An 8,198-nucleotide genomic window follows, 5' to 3' on the forward strand; every position below is an offset into this window, starting at 1 on the left:
TTTCTTAAACAGTTACCTGTGTGACAAATTGTGTCTAAGTTATGTACTTCAATACATTTTCTATTCATTCACACAAATAATGTACATAAAGCCTGCTTTTTTCCTTCTCAGAACATCCACATAAACCCTGAAATTGTTCAGTATTCTCTCAAACAGCCGTTTGAGTCACCTCGAATTTAAGTATTTTTTTAAGTAACTAACTGAATTGGAAATGAATGTAAAAATACTTCATTTAACAAACAATATTATTTGATAATCATTATCCAGCTGGGTAACACTGAACTAATGACATTAAACTTTTATCCTTTTAAGTGTCTAAAATCACTCACTTATTTTCTCATTTGCTTGTTTCTGATGTATCCATATTAGGTGTAAATCATTGTGACAGATATAGACTAGAAATTTAAAGTTTGCTGTATCAAATCCAGGTAGCAGAGGGCCAGGTTGAAATGGTCCGATGCACTTCACTTGCAATGCAGATCATCATTTTTGGACAGCTTTCTACTTACTGCTGTGGACATGAAAGGTTCAGCAAACTTTTTGCTCTGAATGAATGGCCATTAACATGGTGTGAAGAACAAAATCTGCTCTTTATTAACAATTGGAATCTTTTCTAGGATCGTCCTAGGCTTGCCCATGCTGATGGGCTGCACCACAGCAGTACTGGAGCTGAATTCCTGTTGGACAACATCTTCAGGATGCTTTGACTAGTTAGTGAAAATCCACATTTTAGCCATGTAGACTTTTGCTCGTCACAGTAATGCATATCTGGCTAACTCCATAGAAATTGTCTGTTCCTCATATTATTAAATCAAGAATTTAATTTACTATGTGTTCTAGAATTTTTTTTTTATTAAAAATCAAACCAGAAAAATGGCAAATAAGTGAAAATACTTTTTTTTTTTTTAAGTTCGGTCTTCTAAACATCAGGCCACTTGCACCTAAAGCACGTATTGTAAATGAACAGACAACAATCTTAATGCACTAATAATCCTAATCTTAATGTCTTACTGAAACCTGGCTTGAACAAAATGACTACAGTATGTTAGTTTAAAACGAAGCCGCGTTGAACTTGAATTTAATTAAATTATATTTATTATTAGATAAAGCAACATAATGCTTGGGTAATACATTTAAAATTAATAGTTGTTCAATTAAAATAATATTTATAATTTGTCCACCAAATTATATTTTTTTACAATAAATAATGAGTTAATAATGAATAAAAGAGTTAGTTAATACCACCTCACAAATAAACATGGTTTAAAGTAAATTAAAATTTCGTCATCATTTACCCACCTCTAATATGTTCCAAACCTGTTTGATTTTCTTTCTTTAGTTGAGCGCAAAACATTATATTTTGATTAAAGCTGAACATTTTTAACCGTTAAAAATAAATTATAACCAGTATAACAAAAGTATGGATTGTGGTTATAGGTTTTCTGTTTTCAGTTCAACAGATGAAAGAAACTTAAACAGGATTGGAACAAGTGAAGGTTGAGTAAATGATGACAGAATTAAATTTTTTGGGTGAACTATCCCATTAAAGTGGAAGTGAAGCACTCAGTCAAGTTTACATTCATTTGTAAATTGATTTCCAGTTTAGTGAAAATACAATAAACAAACTCAAATAATGTAACCATTATTGAAGAAAAGAGCATGTTTTACAATAGTTTATATTTTTAGAGCTAGGGTGCAGCTATTTTGGAATATCACTGTCTGACATCACGAGGTTGGTTCCGCTCCCTCAGCTGAACAGATACAGTGGAAGTAATGGACTGAACACGGAGACTGGAAAGCCTAATTTAACACAATGCGTGAAGTTTTGGATGTGCATCACAAAGCTAGTGCAAATACAAGCATTACATTTACAGTTAAAGTCAGAATTATTAGCCCCACTTTGAATTTTTTTTCTTTTTTTAAATATTTCCCAAATGATGTTTAGCAGAGGAAGGAAATTTTCACAGTATGTCTGATACTATTTTTTCTTCTGGAGTAAGTCATTTGTTTTATTTCAGCTAGAATAAAAGCTGTTTTAAATTTTTTTAAAGTCATTTTAAGGTCAAAATTATTAGCCCTTTTAAGTTATACTTTTTTAATAGTCTACAGAACAAACCATCGTTATACAATAACTTGCCTAATTACCCTAACCTGCCTAGTTAACCTAATTAACCTGGTTAAGCCTTTAAATGTCACTTTAAGCTGAATACTAGTGTTAGGAAAAATATCTAGTAAAATATTATTTACTCTCATCATGGCAAAGATAAAATAAAACATTTATTACAAATGAATTATTAAAATTATTATGTTTAGAAATGTGTTAAAAAATTTGGAAATTAGGGAAAAATATAAACAAGAGTGCTAATAATTCAATGGGGCTAATAATTCTGACTTGAACTGTATGTCCGAAACATAAAAATACATTTATACATTTTTAAATTTGTCTTGTATTACCGATCGTTTGATGTGCTTTGGTCCACTCTCTGTATTACGAAGCCTGACTGCCCTCAATGTCTTTAACAAGATCTGGTACCTGACGTAATGGAGGCGGGTACTTTTTACTATATAGCCCCTCACTTCTCTTCATGTTCAAACCAAACTAAGATCGGTGCCGTTTTTCACTTCACAGGTTTTTTCGTGCTTCATATTCAATGTTGAAAGATTATTGTAATCGTTGCATTAGTCTGAATGTAAATCACCGTGCCAGGCAGCGCTGCACCATTGTGAGAGAGTAGACCAAAGCACATCAAATGAACAGTATTTAAAAAAAAAGAAAAATAGTAAACATATAAAAAAAGTTTATATTTTAGACACAAGTCTGTTCCTTGTATTTGTACCAGCTCTGCGATGCATGTTCACAACTTCACGCATTGTGTTAAATTAGGCTTTTCAGTCTTCATGTTCAGTCCATTATTTCCACGATATCAGTTCAGCGACATTCCAAAATAGCTGCACCCTAGCTCTAAAAACTACAGTAAAACATGGCATTTTTTTCTAAATGGTTACATTAATCGAGTATGTAATATATATTTTCATTAAAGTAGAAAACAATTCGCAAAATAATGTAAACTTGACAGACTGCTTTACTTTCATCTATATAATTGAAAAAACAAGACCAACTTTATATTAAGGCACCTTAAACACAGCACTTAAAATTAAATTAATAATATGGTACAATGCACTTATTAAGTACTGTATATACATGTTTTTACATTGTATTATTGTAAAAACTTATTGTTGAGCCGTTTAATATTAATTTCTGTATTTCAAAGGCCACTTAAATTTAGTCCAAAAACAATATTTGACCTTCATGCATAATTGATTTTAATTTTTAACTCATATAATTAAAAAAAAAAAGCTAATAACTATAACCTGAATAAAATAACAACATCGCAAATGCAGTACACTCAAAATTAAAGTGCATTATCTGTGTGAATGAGTGGGAAAATATGTGGGGTGCACTAAGGAGGGAGTGGTTTCAGACAGCTTTTGTGTTGTCTTATTTCTGCTTGTGCTCAGATATTTGAGAGGTTTACATTCTATGGATTTTGCCTTTATTGATGTATATGGGCACTCTGCAAGCGGTGAAAAAAAATCCTTTTATATAAATTGAGACAATTCCTAATTTTATTGATGTTTCCTTTTGTTATTCAGAAATGTTCTGCATATGTTTTGTGAATATGTCTTGATAAGTAAAAAAAAAATGGCTCTGGGAATATTGTGAATTTCCTTTGTTTTCATAACTTCTCAGGTTAACTACTTTTTAATTTACTTTTATAGGGACACCTCCAATGTGAAGCAGTGGACAGCTAAAGATGTTGCTGGCTGTTATTGCTAGACATTATTTAAATTTGATTATTTGCATTAAAATATATATTACACTATTAATCATATTATGTGAATGTAATTGTGATGTATATTGATTATTAAAAGTAATTATTTATGAAAAATGCGATTGTATTTTTTAAAAATCTATAAACATGTATAGATAGATAGATAGATAGATAGATAGATAGATAGATAGATAGATAGATAGATAGATAGATGTCTATTGAATTTGTGATTAAACATGTTTGCACAAACCATACATTAAAAGAGATGGGAAAAACAAGCATTAAAAAATAAAATGGTGCTTCAAAGCACTCAAGGTGGTTCCTGGTCATTCTTAATAAGAGGGTTCCTCAGAGAACTGCTCCTTTTGAAATGGTGCCTAGAGGTTCTTTAGAGGGTTCCGCCGGCGTGGCAATGTGAAGAATCCCAAAAAGTGCCTCCATGAACCTTTCATTTTTACAGTGTTAATAAGAGGGTTCCTCCAGGAACCCTTGGAGTTCCTCTTAGAACTGCCCTTTTTTGAAATGGTGCCTAGAGGTTCTTTAGAGGGTTCTGCCGGTGTGGCAATGTGAAAAAACCCAAAAAGTGCCTCCAGGAACCTTTAATTTTTACAGTGTATGACACTATCGGTGTATTAAGTATCCATGGAGGCGCGAAAAAGGCACACAACAACTGAAATCCATGCAAAACGTTTACTTAAGTAACTTTGATAGCAGCGGGGTAATGCTCTCGCCCAGTGCAGAGGGGTTTCTTAACCATCCACACTGGAACCTGCGAGCATACAACTGAACTAAAATCACACACAACAGTTAACTAACTTCCCGCGAGATGAAAAAACACCATGGGATTGGCTAATGCACAACTTGTGACTTAACGTAAAGTAGCAGTAAGGTTAATAAAAGTCCTCTTTTCTGTTAATTACTAAACACTACAACACCCCCCCCCCTCTAATTTTAAGCTGGCAGAGTCCCTTCTGCACTAACAAGGGAGGTAAGAAGTGTCCACACTCTTCAGTTTTTTTGTTCTTCTTCTTGTTTTAGTCCATGTAACGACCATGTAACAAGTCGTCCGCTTTTTGTTGTCATTTCTTCCTTTCCACAACAATCTGGAACCTTGTTAGAAGGGATCTGCGGCATGTCCAATAGTGGGTTGTCTGAGTGTGAAGGACCTGGCAATTCTACCTCTGCCACTACACGTTCCTGGGCAGTGTCCACAGTCAAGGGGCATTCCTCAGTGCAGGTATATTTCCTACGCAACCTCTGCATCCATGCAGGTATGTGATCACTTAGATAAGGTTGTAAACGATCATGATGCAGCACTCTCTCACTTTGCCTGTCTTTGACTTTGAAAAGTACTGGCCCCAGACATTCCGTAACAACAAATGGGCCTTGCCATGGAGCCTGGAGTTTTGTGCTGTACCCCTTTTTTCGACTACTGACCTTCACAAAAACAGGATCACCCACTTGGTAGGACTTCTCTCTTGCTTGTAAGTCATACACTTTCTTCTGTTGAGTCTGGCCAGAGTGTAAGTCCTGGCGGGCTGTTTTATGTGCCAGCTGAAGGTTAGCTTGTAACCCATGAACAAACTCAGGTGTCTCTTTCGCTTCTCAGTTAACTTCAGTGGTCCTTAACCAGATGTCATGTGGCTGGAAAACCTCTCGTCCTAGCATCAGTTGATTTGGTGTGAGCCCTGACGTTGAATGTACGGTACACCTGTATGCTGCAGTAAGAAGGGGGAGATGTTCATTCCAATTCCGTTGACTTTGATCCACGTTGCACCTTATCATCTGCAGCAAGGTCCTATTGAATCTTTCCACTTGGCCGTTTGAAATTGGTCAATTATGACAATGATAAATCGGTTGCCTGACTTAGATTCTGGGAATGGTCCTAGGACATCAAGATAAAGCCGGTCCATAGGTGCTCCGGTCTGGTAGTTCTGAAGTCTAGCCCTCCCAGTTTGACTGGTGATCTTACAGGAACTACATTGTGGGCACATCTTGACAAACAGGCGTACATCATTTCCCATGTTGTACCAGTGATACTGACTACGAAGACGTCGAAGTGTTTTTTCTGCTCCTGTATGGCCTACTTGTGCTGGATTATGACTGGCATGGAGAATCTCTTTCTTTAGGGAAGCTGGAACAAGTAAGCGCAGAGATGGCATGCCTCCAGCAACATCCTCCCAACGGTAATACAGGATTCCATCTCGAGACTCGAGACCAACACAAGCAGTACTTGCGAACCACTGGGCTCAGCATCATAACCTCTTCCCTGGCAGGTAAAGAACCATTAGCCATCCATTGATGGAGAATGGATAGGTCTGGATCAGCTAATTGCTCTTCCATAAGAGTCTTAAGGCTTAGTGGTTCCTTAGTGTTGTCAAGGGTGCACATATTTCAGCAAAATTGGCAACAAACCTGCTGTAATAATTGCAGAGACCCAGGAAGGACTGGAGTTCCTGAACACTGGTTGGAGTTTTCCAATCTTTCACATCACTTATGAGAGCTGGATTGGTCTTAATTCCTTCGCCACTCACAATATGACCAAGAAACAGAACTTCAATCTTTAGCAACTGGCATTTTGAGGGCTTTAACTTGAGTCCATAATCCTGCAACCTCTGAAGGACCACTGCAAGACGCTCAATACACTGTTCTACATCTTCTCCAAATATGATTATGTCATCCAGGTATATAAGTAAAGCATCCCACTGCAGACCTTTTAATACCAGCTCCATGGCCCTCTGGAATGTGCTGGGTGCGTTACACAAACCAAAAGGCATCCTTGTATACTCATATAATCCATACCTCGTCACGAAAGCAGTCTTCGGTCTGTCATTTTTATTCATCTCAATCTGCCAATACCCTGACTGAAGGTCAAGTGTCAAGAATGTCTTTGCTCCACCCAGTACATCCAGACATTCCTCTATTTTTGGTAGGGGATAAGCATCCTTTATAGTAAGGTTGTTCAGTTGACGATAATCCACGCACCAACGAACTCCACCATCTTTCTTCCATACCAGGACGATTGGAGATTCAGAACTTGAGGGAAAAACAATACCTGCTTTGAGCATTTTTTTAGGTGATCTTCTTCCTCATTCATGAACCCTAACGGGGTACGTCATACTGGCTGTGGAACAGGCTTAGCCATTCCTGTATCAATGCTGTGTTGTAAGGCAGAGAAGCTCCCTAAGTCATCATCACTTACTGCAAATACTTCTTGATGTTCCCTCAGTAGAGCTATAAACATCCCTTGCTGCTGTTCAGTGAGTGCTTCGCTTGCAGAACTGAATAGCTGTCTGAGGTGTTCTGGAAGGTCTAGAGCATTTGGAGCTAACACTCTTCTTAAGTCATGTTTTTCTGGAGGCTCACCATCGGGGTCTTGTGGCGTAAAATCCCCACGTTTTGCATACAACTGAGCATTGACTGGAACCGAGCTAGCTCCATCTCTCTCTGTTTGATCAGGGTATGCTTCTATGAGCACTCCTAAACAGACTCCTTGTAGTAATTGCCTACTGAATGCAGTGACATTACACAATCTGACTGGAATCCTCTGTTCCATGTTAATCATAATACTGCCTGACGGGACTCCATCAGCAAAGCTAACAGGCTCTAAGACTGCAGGGAGTTCTGGTTTTGGGTCATCAACTAGACCCCATACAAGACATTCACATTCTGGCAGTACAGTGAAATCCCTCTCTAGCATTACTCTGGATATAGCATAGTCTGGCCACTTTCCTTCAGAAATATATGCTGGAATTAATTCTGAGCCCAGGAAAACTTTACCAGTAGCATGAATTGTGAAATCTGCAGCTTTTAGGAGGTCCAAACCCAGGAGTAGGGCATCACGGATTGGTGCAATGCAAACTGTCCATTCCATCACTTTAGAGCCAATTTTGAATTCCACTTTCACTCCTCCTGTTGCTGACATCTCTTTGCCAGTTTCCACGTTTCGGAGACACACGTTTTTCAGTCCTGCAGATGCTTTAACTGGTAATTTACTGTATGTCTCTTCTGAGATTATTGTAGCTTCGGCACCAGTATCTATAACTGCATTGACTGGTACGCCATCAACGGTCAGCATTATCATTAGACTGGGTCCATGGCTCTCAGCTCTGCTTACATGTACAATGAATGGACTCTGCTCTGCATGCTCAGAGCAACTCTTATTTGAATGCTCTATTTTGGCCACATTTTGAGGGCTCGTAGATGGACTTGGAGAGCGTGAGCAGTTGCGTTTGTAATGCCCCTCCTCCCCGCACTGAAAACATGATCCGCTAGCAGCTCTAGTGGAGATGTTATACTGCTGTCTGAATTTATTTGGCTTTTAAGCAGGCTGAGCTACACGTCCTCTTTCAGACTGACCAGGCA

At 37.7% G+C, this 8,198-nt stretch overlaps 1 long non-coding RNA gene across 1 annotated transcript; it reads left to right on the forward strand.

The window, feature by feature from the left end:
• The first annotated feature begins 456 nt into the window (after positions 1 to 456).
• Positions 457 to 3,841, forward strand: LOC130245426 (uncharacterized). The gene is made up of 3 exons (XR_008839328.1): positions 457 to 526; positions 618 to 710; positions 3,781 to 3,841. It is a non-coding gene; the product is annotated as an uncharacterized LOC130245426 (long non-coding RNA).
• The last annotated feature ends 4,357 nt before the right edge of the window (positions 3,842 to 8,198 follow it).

The sequence above is a fragment of the Danio aesculapii genome, chromosome 18, assembly GCF_903798145.1.
Source record: "Danio aesculapii chromosome 18, fDanAes4.1, whole genome shotgun sequence".
Lineage (NCBI taxonomy): Eukaryota > Metazoa > Chordata > Actinopteri > Cypriniformes > Danionidae > Danio > Danio aesculapii.